The following is a 14901-nucleotide window of genomic DNA, read 5'->3' as shown; positions in this document are numbered from 1 at the left end:
CAGTACTGCTTCTGGGTCTGTGACCTTCTCTCTGAAAAGCAGAAAATTAAAAATGTTAGTTCTGCCACCCAGAAATAAAGACTCTCAGTATTTCCAGAATTTGGGGCATAGTATAGATGTATCATAGTTCATTTAACTTTATTAATTGCCCATAATTTGAATCAGTTTCTTTTTAAAAAAATGGTCCTTGCATATATACTCGTGCATCCTGGCCTTACTTCCTCTTCACATGTTAATTTTTTTAGTGGCATCTCTTTCCTTTTGAAAAGTTTACTAGACTTTAAGAATGGCTTAAAATTTCCCCAAACCCTCCCATAGGCACTGCCTCAAGGCAGTGTCTTCAGAGCATACTCTGCTGTTGCTCTGGAGCTGCTTCTGGTGGACGGAGTTTAGTTGTAAGCAACTTAGGACAGTGTTGACGGCAGTGATGAGAGTGACCAGAGGCTTGTGGGCCAGGTTTGGGAGGAAGTCCAGTGAATGAGTTAACAAACTTGCAGGTTGCATAGTACATCTTAAAATTAATTATTTAAGCCCTCATTAGTAAATCATTGAAGCTGACATTATTATTCTTTATTATTAAATAACAGGATGTTGCTAATGCTATCAAGCATTAATTATTTAAGTCTCATTACTGGGTATTAAGCTTTATAGCGTTTGACTAACATTGAAAGTCAGAGGAACAAAGCCGATGTGAGACAATGGCAGCTGTTTTCTGTTAAGATAGCCTCCCTCCTGGTTTCCCCGAGAGCTTGAGGACCTGGTTTTATAGTACCGTTCCTTGTAACTCCATGACCCGAAAGTCTGAGAACGTTTGTCAATTTTTTTTTTTTTTTTTTCGGTACGCGGGCCTCTCACTGTTGTGGCCTCTCCCGTTGCGGAGCACAGGCTCCGGACACACAGGCTCAGCGGCCATGGCTCACGGGCCCAGCCGCTCCGCGGCATGTGGGATCCTCCCGGACCAGGGCATGAACCCGCGTCCCCTGCATCGGCAGGTGGACTCTCAACCACTGCGCCACCAGGGAAGCCCCAGCCTCCCTTCTTGAAGGAGAAGGTGAGGAGAAGGCGGCCGGGAGGACAGGCAGAACTCTCTCCCTTAGGTACAGGCGTTTGGTAAATGTTCGCTGAATGAAGGAAAGGCGGAGCATGCGGTGAAGCTGGTGATTTCATTGTGCGCTCCTGGCCGCAGCTCCGGGTGCTCTTGAGCTGTCCACACAGATATCCTCTTTAGCTAAAGGAACCTCCTTCTCCCACGTACTAGCTATGGGATTTTGAGAAAGTGGCTTAGCATCCTTGGACCTCGGTAACCTTATTCGTAAAGTACAAACCCATCCTGGGTCATGGTGATGATTAAACGTGATGATGCTCGTAGAGCCCTGGTGAGTTGTTGGTGCCCCGAGAATGTTAGCATTTATTAGTATTGTTTGCAAAGAGAGGAGTAGTGTCGCTGTGCGTGCTGCGTTCCCTGTGAACCCTGTAACCACTGGAGTCTTATCTCCCCCCTGTTCGTCCCCTTCCTCCTCTGTCCGGTGACTGGGGAAGGCAGGAAGCCCACAGGATAAAATGCTGGATCAGTTTCTCTCTTCTTAGACTGTCTTCCACATCATCTTGTAGGTGGGTCGACTAGCCATGCCCTGTCTATGTCCTCCATGAGAAAAAAATGATAGTGAGGGACTTCTCTGGTGGTGCAGTGGTGAAGAATCTGCCTGCCAAGGCAGGGGACATGGGTTCGAGCCCTGGTCCGGGAAGATCCCACATGCTGTGGAGCAGCTAAGCCCGTGCGCCACAGCTACTGAGCCTGCACTCTAGAGCCTGCGAGCTACAACTACTGAGCTTGCGTGCCGAAACTAAGGCCCGCGCGCCTAGAGCCCGTGCTCCGCAACAAGAGAAGCCACCGCAATGAGAAGCCCGCGCACCGCAACGAAGAGTAGCCCCCGCTCACCGCAACTAGAGAAAGCCCGCGCGCAGCAACAAAGACCCAACACAGCCATAAATAAATTAAAAAAAAAAATCGCGAGAGCAAAGCAGAAATATGCAGTGAAGAGGAATGGTTATTGCTAGATGGGGGCTTCTTCAGGCCCACCACGAGGGAAGAAAGGGCGTTGGAAATTGACGCTGCATAGCAGGTACCACCCATCTGCATTGTGGCCTGTGTTAGCATATATAAGTGCCCTTCTGCTGATTGGACACCCAGGAGTGCTCCCAGGGGATGGCAGCCTCAGGATAAATGGGAGAGGGGCAGTGGATATCAACACTTTCGTAATCAAATGAACATTAAGGGGCAGAGAGGAATTCTCCTGCACTGGGAATTCTCCAGTGTCTCGCCGCCCCTGTGTTTGGTCACTGCAGGTCACTGGGGTGAAAGAGTTTTGGGGAAGCGTTGAATTTTAGCTTCTGCCATCCCCACAGCAATCCTGTCTCACAGGTTAGGAAACGTGGTCTCAGGTGATTTTGGGTTCATGGCCTTTTCCCAGAGCTGGGGAAGAGCCCGCACGCTCCCTCATGCCTGTGCCCTTGTTCCCTCCCAGTCCTGGCTCCTGAGGTCCGGGCGCGTTGGTGGCAGGGCCAGGTTGGTTCAGATCAGCCCTGCCCTGCTGCTTCACACCGCAGAAGCTGATTGCGTCTCTGATTTAAATCTTGTTGCTGGGGGCTGGATGTGCTAGACTCCTGGTACCCAGGGACCCCAGGCTTTATCTGTCCCCAGGCGGAGTCCCTCAGATCAGTTACAGGGTGGGACTGCCCCTCAGCGTGGGTCATGGAAAGAAATGATCAGGATACAGTTCTTTGGTGCTTTTGGACCTACAGCCAAGAACTCTTCTGGTACCCAGAGAAGAATATCTGCAAATTCCAGCACCAGATACGGATTCAGAAAGAAAACCAAGCAAAACATCTGGAATTTTTTTCCTAATTAATATATGCTTGTTGAAAAATGGCCTCCACAAACTTACAGAAACGTAAAAAGGAGGAAGTGACCTTCCCGTGTAATGTCATCCCTGTAGTTTGGCAGAGAACGTTAACGAAAGGAGTCAGAAAAACCCCGGCTTGGAATCCTGCCGTGACTGTTTCAGTTTCTTAAAGGTCTCACATGAGGGAAAAGTCCTGCCATCTCCAAGGTACTTCGTGAGAGTTACAGGAGACGTTTGATGAAATTCTGTCCAGGGCTGTCATTGGTCCTTTGTGGGTTCAATAAGCGTTCTTTGTCCCCATCCCTGCCCCTTGCTTCTGATCTTCTAGGAATCCAGACATGTGAGAGTATCCATTCTCTGACCTGTTGCACGGGCCGCCGTCTCCTCCCCCGCCCTGTCCTCTCGCTTGGCTTTTGTTCTCCCACCCACCCCCGGTTAGGCAAGGACAGTGGAGCCTCAGGCGTCCAGCTGGGAGCGGCTGTGGTGTTGCAAGACCTGGGACTGCCTCTGGCTCCAGGCGTGTCCCCCTGAGGGTTTTGGAGGGAGTCCGGGCAGGTTCCGGCCCAATGCACGCTCCTCTTTGCAGACTCTCGAAGGTGCCCACGACACACACCTCAGTAAGCACGATGTGTGTGTACTTGGCGCCTTGAATTGCCTGAAGGACACCACTTTCTCATCGTTAGCTAATTTGGAAATTGAACGGAAGGGAGATACCTTTGAATTTCTGGAAGTGTGAAGAATGACGTCTGTCATTCAGGTGTGTTCTTGTCTGCTGAGAAACCATTGGCTGCCTTTCAGTTACTGAGCTGCCGGAGCTGGTAATAATGGCTAATACGTGCTGAGCACCTTCTGTGTATGCGGGCCCTGCCGTGCACTTTGCCTGCATTATCTCATTTTATCCTCCCAGCAGCCCTATGAAGCCCTGTAAGGGCAGGTGTTAATTTCTGCGGAGGAAGGTGAAGCTTCCAAATGCTAATAAATAAGCCTCCTGGTGTGCACAGTGAGTAAGGAGACAGGATGCAAGTGGGCTGTTGTGATTCCAGAGCCTGAGTCTCCAAGGGGCTATTTCCCTTCCAGAATCTCTCTGCTCCACTCCTTCAGTGAATCGGTGATGCAGAACCGTTCACTTTTCCTTTGGAATCTTTTTGCCTTCTCTCCATTAAACAAACAGTCTCCATCATTCTGGCCAGGCACAGTAACTGACACAGTAGGTTTGCAGTAAATGCCCAGTGGATGACTATCCAGCATGAGCATTAATTGAGCAGCTACTAGCTGCTAAGCAGCTGCAGGATTGGGTTCTGGGAAACGGGGAATTTAAGGATAACATAGTTGCTATCCTCAAGCTGCTTACCCGCAGCTTTGTAATGGAGAAAGCTCAGATACAAATGATGGCAGCTCAGTGTGGGACTAGGGCTGTGGAGAGAATAAGGCCTGTGTGCTTTTAGAGCATGCCAATTCCGCATATTGGGTCACTGTGCCGGAGCAAATGGGCCAGAGGTGACAGGCTTGGGATTTGAATTGATATGGTGTCTGCCTTTATGCGGTGGGAGCGCTGGGGAAGGGGCAGCAGTGGATTTAGCTGTAAGGCACAGGGGGATGATGAGAAGATTGGGGAAGGCACAGTGAGAGAAAAGGGCTTTGCAGGATGAGTAGAAGTTCACCAAGAAGGCTGAGCAGTTGGAAAGACAGCAGAAGCAGAGGCCCAGGGGAGAGTCAGTGAGTGACATGTCCAGTGTGCTCAGACTGCAGGGGTGTCTGTAGCTAAAGTTGAAACTTTAAGAGCTGGGACCCTGGGACCTCAATCCCAGCTCAGTTTATTACCACCTGTGTTATAGATTTTGCGTTTTTTTTTTCAATACACCAATTTGAGGTGTGTGCTGCCTAGAAGACAATCGGTAAATGTTAGCCGTGGGCATTACCTTCAGCCTGACTGTGAAGCAGTTGACTGTCATCCTGCAGGTTTGAGACCGAGAAGCAAAATGATGAGATGTGTCCCATGATCCTGTTCACCCTCAAAGGAAGGTCCTCGTCCTTCTCACGGCTTATGCTGAGGTGCCGCTGGGCGCTCAACGTGCGGGTTTCTTTCGACATGACCCTTTGGGTGCCTGTGTGTTTGTAAGAGGAAGCAGCAAGTGATGAGATGTGTTGTGAGCTGTACTGAGTTTTCTGTGGTGACTGGGGGAGAAATCAGAGTATTTTGGTTGCACAGCATCCCCTCCTGAACCATCTGAGATCTGTTTCTCCTCCCGTTGCTATGGTTTGTGGGGTCCAGGGGGTCTGCTGGGGCTGCATGCTCCCTGGAGCCCGTCTAAAGGATTAGAAGCGCTCCAGCCAGGCGTCGTGAGGAATAAGTGCTCAGGCATCTATTCTCCTTTCCCTTTTTCCTCTTCCAGTTCCTTCCTCTCCTCTAAACCACTCCACGTTTTCAGGATTTAGAGTGTATCCTTTTCCTTTTTATCTTTTCCCTCCTCGGAGACAAAAGGAAGTTTCCAGTTCTGCTACTTCCTAGGTAGGTGACCTTGGACAAGCCACCCTGGTGAGCCTTAGCTGTTCATCTGTAAGATGCACCAGTAACTGCTTCGGAGGGGTGGGTGGGCACAACGCGAGACCCTGAGCCCCAGGAGCCCAGCTCGTGGCTGGCCCAGAAGAGTGCTCGGTAAGGGTAACCCCCTCCCTCCCTCCCAGCAGCAACCACTCACAGCCTCACTTTATCTCAAATGCCTCACACTGAAGAGAGAGCAGTTAGCCCCCCAGGAAGAGAGCTTCTCCAGTGAGCCCTGCGGCATCCCTGCACCACTACATCACCCTGTATCACTATCGCCCTGTATCACGTATCACCCTGCATCACTGTATAATCCTGCATCCATGTCGCCTCACATCACTATCACCCGGCATGTCTGTCACCTGAGGGACCTATAAGGTAGACCCCTCCCCAGGCCTACTGGTCAGAATTGCTGTGGGTGGACCTTGGGGGGGTCTGTATTGTGACAAGCCCCTAGGTGGTTCTTAGGCACACTCAGGTGTGAGACCCACTGGCCCAGAGAAACCTTTCGGGAGCCCAGTACCGCAACTCACACTGTGAAGGCACTTGGTAAACATGGAGTGATCCACGTACACCCCACACACAGCAGTGCGTGTGCGTGTGTGTGTATATATGCGTGTGCGTATGTGCGTGTGTGCGATGTTGAACTTGACTTGCCACGGATGCTGTGATGCCATGCCACTCAGTTCCCACGGAGCTCTGGAGACTTAAGTTCCCCAAGTCAGTGTTTTTATTTGGACTACGATTCTGATATGTTTTTAATGCGTTTGGATTTCTGCTGCTTATTTTAAAATTTTCTTTTCCTCCTTTTCTACCTTCCTTCCCTCTGTCTCCTTTCTTTCCCTCGATAATGTTCCTGTTGCCCGTGTACTTTCTGTCTCCTGACCCCGGATGCCGACGGGATGGGGTGGAAGAGGGGCTTGCCTTTGGTGCAGGGGAAGGAGAGGCAGGGGCAAGCCGCTCCGCTTCCTTCGTCAGTCGCTGGATGTTTTAAACGACTCCCTTCTTCCGTGGAGCGCTGGGGTGACAGCACAGCGGTGATCACTTCCCAAACCTCACACCCAGTCTGTTGGATTTTTGTTCTGTCATCTCTGCCTCCTGTCCCACCATTGCCACTTTGGATTTACCCAGTGTCCCGTGGGCAGGCAGCTCGCCCCCCCCCGAGTTTACTTAGTGAAATGTGCCCATGTGACTTGAAGGAAAGACCTTTTTTGTGAAAGTCAGAAATGCATTCCAAAGTCACAATCGTGACCTCCCCGGAAGCCCAGCTAATCCAGGTAATAAGAGGAGTTGGAATAAAGGTGATGATTATGGGATGTATGGAGCCGTGAGACGGGTTGGGGAGGGAAGGTGCAGCAGGGTTGCCGGGTGGAAAGGTCTGCTTTGAGGAAAGAGCTCAAGCATAGGAAGTCAGTCCCCAGCCCCCGAGAGCCCGGGAGCTCAGGGTGCTGGGAACGTGACCCAAATCCTAAAGCAAGGCCAGGGTTTGGTGTCATGGTGGATCTGAGGAGGCTTGTAGGCTGATGGTTCCGAGTTCAGTTTCACCCCTTGAGAGCTGTGCAACAGGGGGTAAGATGCCTTCCCTCTCCCTGCTGACATTTCTGTAATTTGGGGATTTGAGACCTGTCTCTGGGGTTGTGAGCATTAATGGGGATTAAATGGGGGAATTAAGAAGGGCCTCTTCTGTGACTGGCGACTAATAAACGCTGTTTCTCGTCTTCCTCCTTCTACCGCTCCCACTACCCTGAGCCTCTTTTCCCTTCTACTCAACTTGTACACCTCTCAGGCTGCCCATGATCCGTCCATGAAAACAGCTCCAATCCCGTGCAGGGCTCCCTGAGGTCCTGGAGCACGTCCACTGCAGTCTGTGGGCTCAGTCCTTCAGTGGACTGTTTATTTCCTGTAGCCGCGTTGCTTTAATGAGAAGCTCTTTGCAGGCAGGGTGTGAAATCTTGACTCTCCTTCAGAGTTACTTTCTTGGAGAATATAATGCGTCCTAGAGCTTCTCTCTTTGGAGTCTTCAAGGGTGAGGTCTGCTGTCCTGTAAAGAACTGTCTCTTTAGCCCCTTTTGGGTGGCTCAGGTCCGTGGCCCTTTGTCCCCTTTCTTCCTGGGATTTGACTGACAGTTGGGTCTTTGCTGACCTTTCCCTGCGGTTCTTTATGAGCAAAAGCAAACAGAAGGAACTTTAAAAAAAAAAAAAAAAGACTTTGAAGGCTTGTCATTTGTAGAAGGAAAGTGTTCATGGCTTTCTCAGTTCATTTCAGTGTCTTAATCACCTTCAGGGTGTCAAGGATCATGGAGGTGAGCTGATTAAATGGAAGGTTTTCTTTTATTGAGGACCTATTATGTGTAAGGGCTTGTATAGGTTAATTCTAATTTCCCGCCTAATTGTGCAAGGCAGGACCTATTTTGCAGGGAGGCAAGTAGATTCAGAGAACTGAAGTTCAAGGTTTCACAGCTGCTTGGTAAGCACTGGAGCTAGAATTCTCACCCTGGTCTGTTTGTCTGTAAAACGCTGGTCATTGCTGGGCACGGCTTCCCTCCCGCCCACCCTGCTGTCTGTCTTTCCATCCATCTGTCTGTCTGCCTGCCTCTTTGTCTCTCTTACAATTGCTGGTGCTATTTCTCTCTGGTCTGGTCTAGTTAATGAAAAAGAAAGCTATTGTGAAGGGATCCCAGGGATCTGTAATCAAGACAGCTGTACCCCCAAAACAGGTGTGTCTGTAGGACAGTCTATGACAAGTGAGGTGTCATCACGTTCTACCTGGGTGGGCGCTGCTCCCAGGTTTCTCCAGGACCATTTGTCTTCTCACCTGCAGGTGGGGAGAAGCAGTCAGGGGTCAGTTATTTTGGGGAGACCCACTGCCGCACTCCCACCCTGTCATCCCTGAGCCTGGTGGGAATGATGTGATGGGCAAACGTCCCACTCTGACGAGGAACCTTCTGGAGCAGCATGTTGTGGGCAACAGGAGACACTTACCTCGGGAAAAGAGCAAAGCCCGGGACCCACCGACAGGTCACTGGGCCGGGGCGTTCTGGTCAGTTCCTGGCAGTGGATACTGATCCCTCGGGAGTCTCTGTTCGTTGCATTTTCTAGCGACCAAACTCCCAAGAGCCCTCCCCAACTCTGTCTTCCAGAACCTTCTTATCCTGTCACCCTGCCCCCGGTCTTTCCCTCCATATCCCCCTTCTAAGGCAGGACAGCCTAGTGGTTAGGCAAAAAGGCTGTGGAGGCAGAGCGCCGGGGCTCCTGTCTCAGGGTCTCCGACTCCCGCATGGCTTTGGGCGTACAGCTTGCTGTGTGCCAGTGTCCCCTTTGGAAAACGAGTTTACTACCTCACAGCATTGTTGAGGTCACACAGCGTAAGACAACCAGTGCTCTTGGAGCGAGCTTGCAGGTGGTATGGCCCTGCTCTGCCAGGCCTCTGGTCACGCTGGCTTCAGGAGCAGTGCCTGTCCCAGGCATCGTGTGCCCAGCCCACCCTTTTTCGCTCAAGATTTGCTTCTTATTCTGCATCGTGCAGGTCTTAGCTAGGCCACCCTGGGCAAGTCACTTTACCTCTCTAGGCCTTGTTTCTCAGCTGTTCAGTGAGGAACCGGATTACTTGCAAGGTTTCTTGTGCTCTGACATGCTGGGGCCTCTCACATTCAGTGTGGTCCAGCAGCCTCTTCTCCTCTGCCGAGCACCCACTACCCTGCCACGGGTGCCCGGCCATCACCAGCATATCCGATTGCGGCCATGCACCATCTGCCCGTTCATATCTCTGGATCTCTTGGTATAGCCTGAGAGCTCCCTGAAGGCAGGGATCCTGTCTTTCTTGACCGATGTGATTTCCAGCTCCTAGCACCATGCCGGACATTGTGAGCATTCGATGTGCAGTTATGATTAGTCACTTAACTATTCCAGCCAACATTTGTTGAACCTCTGCTGAGTTCTCAAGGGCTCTGCAGGTCTCCGGGAGCCTGGCTGGACCCGAATGTCAGAATTTTTGAAGAACGGCTCTAATCGGTGGAGGTGGAGGTGGAGGTACCTGGCCTTAGATGGTTCAGTGCAGAGGAACTTCAGTCCGTTGCTGACTTTGGTGAGTGGGGCGGGGCTCAGTCTGCATCTCCCAAGCAACAGTACCGGCTGATCAGGACGGTTGAGGTGATGCTGACTTTCTGCTGAGTCAGGAGCCCCCGTGGGCAGGTCTGGGCCCTGAGCATTTTGTATACAGTCTCCTCCACATACGAACCCCAGGGGACATGCGTTTCGGTTCCTCGTTTTCATTCAACAGGTGAGGAAACACTTCCAAAGAGCCTAAGGGCTGTGCCCGTGGCCAGCGAGCGACTGACCCCATTGCGATTCCCACCCGGGTTTATCTGGCCCCCGAGCCCCCATCCCCTGAATGAGGAATTGGGCGAGTGGGATGGGGGCGAGTGGGGGAGCATGGGCTGGAAGGCTTGGAAATTCCAAGGCAGCTGATCCGTATCATCCCAGCACACACTGTGGAGAAACTGAAACGAAGCAAAAATAGAGTCAGTCAGCAGTCGGACGGCTGCCGCTTTCCCTGGGAACAAATCTGCTTGATTTATCTCCCCAGGTTAGGCAGGCCCCAGCTCTCGGGGTATCACTGAGAAATAATACGGACACGGCTGGAGAAGTTGCCGCCACTCCCTTCCTCAGAAAAAGATAAAGCAGACACCTGCTTGGTAGCATCCGTGTTGATGGAGTCTCGCGTACCTGAGAGAGAGCGAGGCCAGCTAAGACGGTGCGAGCTTTACCGACTGGATCCTCCCCTTGGGGAACCGGTCCCTCCTCCCCACAGCTGGCCCCCCTCCCCGCCCCGGCAGCTTTCAGCGGTGGCGCGGTCAGCATCTGCTGACTCTTGCTCCTACTAAAATGAACACTCTGACTGATCACTGCTGCAAGAGAGGGAAAACATACACCCGGAGTCCAGGAGACCCAGAAGCAGAGAGAGGGCTTGGAAGCCAGGCAGGCACCCACTAGGAGACACGCTCTCTGGCTCCCACCATCACAGTCAGAGAGACTGTGTTTCTCTCCCAGTGTCGGCGCCGGGGGCCGCGTGACCTGGCTTTGGGCATTCCGGTCTCTGCCAACCCAGGATCCCTTAAGCCTTCCTACTCCCAGAGCACTCTCTGTGCGTCCCGTCTTTAGGGGAAGCTGGTAGTTTAGAAAGGTGCTCTCTTGGTGTTGGGTAGGAAGTAGAGGCAGGCTGTTTCTCGCTCTTCCTCAGCGTGTTCACCACCGGGCAGCGGTCAGCTGTTGGAAGTACCTGCTAGGGACGGTCAAGAACGAAGTGACGTATTTGGGCCTGACGGAGGCAGAGGCTAAGAGGGGAGAGACTCAGCCAAGAGAATCGGGCCAGGGGCTGTATTTTCTTGTGGGGCAATTCCATGTCAAATTCCGTGTCACTAGGCCAGAGCGAGCTTATTTGTGAAGTGTTTCCCTGATCACCCTCCCCGGGGCAGGGTCAGCTGTAAGGCAGCAGGGCATGAAAATACAAGGCAGAGAGACCTAGAAGGGGCCATGCCCAGGCCTGAGCGGGTGTTGCCACGTCTTCAGTATTCCAGCAAACGTACTTGCGCGGGAGACATTAAAAAAAAAATGTTACTTAACTTTTTATTGAGGTTACATGCATAAAAAAGCACACATATCAGAAGCATATAAAACAGCTTGATAAGACATCCAGTGTAGCCGCCACCGGGATGGATAGAACACTACCAGCGTGTGAGAAGCCCCCTGCTGACCCCTTCCCGTCACTGACTGTCCCTTCCCCCCCTCACTCAGGTAACCTTGTCCATAGACTAGGTTGACATGTTTATGTTTTTAATATAAATGACATCACAATGCATTCCCTTGTGTCTGGCTTCTTTCTCTCAAAATTACATTTGTGAGATGTATTCACATGCTACGTGCAGTTGTAGATCATTCTCGTTGCTCTGTAATATTCCTGTGTGTGTGTGTGTGTGTGGTATCCAATCTCCTGCCGGGAGGCGTTTGAGTCGTTTCCAGTGTGTGGCTGTCATGAGTAGCGCTGCCATGAACATCCGACAGCATATCTTTTGGCGAACATCGGTACACATTTCTGTGAGTTTATACCTAAGCGTGGAATATGTAAAGCATATATTCAGCTCTGGTGGATAATGCAAAACAGCTTCCCAAAGTGGTTGTTTGTCTTTCTTTCTTCAGAATGTCTGTGCACCGGCTTGTATGAAAATTCCACTCCCCCAGCCAAGCCAGTCCTGGGTATTGCCTGGCTTTTTTTATTTTGGCTAATCCATTACAGGAAGAGCAAATGACCCAAAAGGAGTCACCTCGCAGAGGAAACAGAATTGCTCCCTGAGGGAGAAGGGTTGCTGTTTGATGGTCCTAGAAGCCGTGGTGTGCAGCGCCCTGCATCCTAAGTTCTCGCAGGTGGAGTCCGCGGCAGAGCTGCCTTCGTGCGAGAACGTCGGCACTGCCCCTGCCCCTGGTCAGGGACCACCGCTTTGCTGCAGTAATACCCAACAGACCGTGGAATAACTCTGCCCCAGGTGACAGAGCTTTAATGTGCCCAAGGCCAGCAAAACACACTGGGCTTCACATTTGCCTGTGGGCCTCGGTAAACATTTAACAGACTGTGTGCCCCCTTCCCTCCCCTGCCATTAACCGGGGCTGGTGCCGTAAATCCCTGCCCCCCTCCTGCCGTAAGCAGCCCCTCTCAGCCGACCCGACTCCAGTCCTAACTTTCTGGTGCGGTGCTGCTCCTGGGCCGGAGCCGAGGAAGAAAGAGGGGCGGTTGTGAGGGGTCCTGGGACAGACCGCCCTCGACGGGTGGGAGGCCGCCTCCATTTGATGTGTGAAATAAGGGCTGACCCTGAGCCCTTAGTGTGTGCCCAGCAACATGCTGAGTGCTATGTTGCTTATTTCATGTCAGCCGCACAGCACTGCCAAGAAGTGGGTAGATGTGATTTACTCCCATTTTACAGATGAGGAAACCAAGGGTGAAAAATATTTCCCCAGAGTAACATAGCTAGTGAATTTGGTAGCTTGACTTCCAACTCTAACGTTTCAGCCACTCTCCTGTACTTTTGTCTTGACATTTAAGCTTCCTTTTGAACCCATCTTCCTCTTGGGTCTAAAAGCTGTGTCAGTTCGGTTTAAATGGAGCAAGGGGACTCACTCTTTGACCTCTGGTCGCTGAAGAATGAGTAACACAGAGGATGGATGCCCTTTGGCATGGCTGCAACGATAGATGGAATAATGACCCCCAAAGATGCCCATGTCCTAATCCCCAGAGCCTGTGAATATGGTACCTTACTTGTCACAAGGGACTTTGCAGGTAAGATTAAGGTTCAGGACCTTGAGATAGATTATCTTGGATCATCTGGGTGGGTCCAGTGTAATCTCATGGGACCTTAAAAGTGGAAGAGGGAGGCAGAAGAGTTAGAGGAGATGAGATGATGGAAACGGGCTGAGAGGTGCTGTGATAGAGGAAGATGGAGGGAAGGGCCACTAGCCGAGGAATGTGGGCAGCCTCTAGAAGCTGGAAAAGACAAGGAAGCGGATTCTTCTTAGAACCTTCAGAAAGGAACACAGCCTGCCGACACCTTGACTTTAGCTTCGTGGGACCTGTGTTGGACTTCTGGCCTCCAGAACTGTAGGCTCATGAACTGTGCTGTCTTTTACCACTAAGTATTGGAAAATGTGTAATTGCAGCAACGGTTGCTGTTGATGACAGTTGGCGTAATGGTCAAGCTCATGGGCTTTGGAGCCAGGTTGCCTGATTTCAAATCCCTGTTCTGTGGTTTTTCTAGCTGTGTGACCTTGGGCGAGTGGCTTAAGCTGTCTGGGCCTCAGCTTTCTCATCTCTGAAGTCAGATGAGAATGTTCTATAACGCGTAGGGTTGTGGTGAGGATTAAATGAGGATTCTATGCAGGGGGAACGTCCGGAACTAAGTTTTAGCCACGGCCCTTCGGGTAGGCATCCCGGATCAGGGCGCAGACTCAGGAGACAGGTTGGGCTCAGATTCGGGCTCTACTCTTCCTAGTTGTCTGTGGCTATCTTTCCTCAACTGGAAAATAAGGGCAGGAGTCTCAGGGTGGCTGGGGATTGTATCAGATGGGGGCCAGAGCTTTTAGCAGGGTAACTGCTGTTCCGTAAGGGCAGGTATTGTTATCATGGGTGGGTAGGTGGCTGTTGAACCCCAAGCCCTAAGCATTGTGGATCCATCTGTTTTTTTTTTTTTTTAAACATCTTTATTGGGGTATAATTGCTTTACAGTGGTGTGTTAGTTTCTGCTTTATAACAAAGTGAATCAGTTATACATATACATATGTTCCCATATCTCTTCCCTCTTGCGTCTCCCTCCCTCCCACATCTGTTTGTTTTTCAGTTATCTTTAGAGTAAGTTAAGTACTCCGGGTTAGGAGACCAAGGTGTCCCCATATAGCTATAACAGTACTGAGTACCTGGTAGGCGCTCAGCAGTTGCTGAAGGAATGAATAAAAAAGGAACAGGCCCCAGGCCCTGCCCCTGAAGACGTTCATAGCACAGGACAAGGCCTGGAAGGACGCCAAGGCTTTGCGGTTATCTTTAAAAAGAAAACAGAGAACTACTTCCTACCAGTTGACCCCAAACCCCCTCAGCTGGGACCTCTGGGCCCTGCAGGGGAGCCCAGGGCAGGGTGCCAGGCCTGGCTGTGCCGGTCACTCCCTAAGCCAGCCACCTAACCTTTCCGGAACTTTCTGTCCTCCTCTTTATAACGGGCGTACCTCAGCCCCTTTGCCCTACTTGGATAGTTCCTAAGGAGGAACCCTAAGCAGTAGAAAGTTCCCTTGGTGAGAGGGCTCTGGTGCCTGTAGGACACTCCCCCTCGGTCTCTGGCCTCACCTCTATTTTAGTGTCAGAGCTGCAGGGCCTTATTTTTAGTGATTCCCCTCTCAGCGTCTTAGGTCAAACATAAGGAAGAATAACTGCTGCTCTGGGTCCGTGATTGTAACAAGGTCAATTTTTCTCCTTCCCATCCCCAGGCTTGATCTTTTGACCAGAACGGAATTAAAAAGATGGTCCCTCGTGATGGCCGCGCCTGTCAGCTGCGTGGAGCTTCCCTGAAGGCTTTTCTGAGCCGTGTGGATGTACAGTGATTCTCGGCCGCCTGAGGAATAACGCTGGTGGAAGCCCTCTCTCCAATGACACACACCCGCCCCGTTTCTGGATGCTAAAGGTGGTTTTGGGAAGGCCCTGGCTGAGTGCCTCGCGGATTCCTGCAGCCCGGATGCCCCTGGTGGACGAGGACTGAAGCTTCCTGCCTTTGCTGCTGACAGGAATGTTCGGTTGGGGCTCTGCCAGCTCCCTTGGGGGCTCCCTATGAAACGTAAGGCCCACCTTCTCCTTGTTCTCGTATCTCCCGCATGTTCTGTCCAGCACCCACCTGGGCTTCAGGTGCGAGGTCACCACCACGTGGCCGG

General features: G+C 51.5%; 1 long non-coding RNA gene across 1 annotated transcript in view; it reads left to right on the top strand.

Moving 5' to 3' along the window:
- LOC309835539 overlaps positions 1-14901 on the top strand; it is a 230352-nt gene that overhangs the window by 55537 nt on the left and 159914 nt on the right. The window contains exon 2 of the long non-coding RNA XR_014298019.1: positions 14464-14807. This is a non-coding gene — a long non-coding RNA (uncharacterized lncRNA). The remainder of the gene's footprint in view (positions 1-14463; positions 14808-14901) is intronic.

The sequence above is a fragment of the Grampus griseus genome, assembly GCF_964374135.1.
Source record: "Grampus griseus genome assembly, chromosome: 17".
Lineage (NCBI taxonomy): Eukaryota > Metazoa > Chordata > Mammalia > Artiodactyla > Delphinidae > Grampus > Grampus griseus.
The sequence above is the reverse complement of the archived record's forward strand: the minus strand, read 5'-3'. Positions and strand labels throughout refer to the sequence as shown.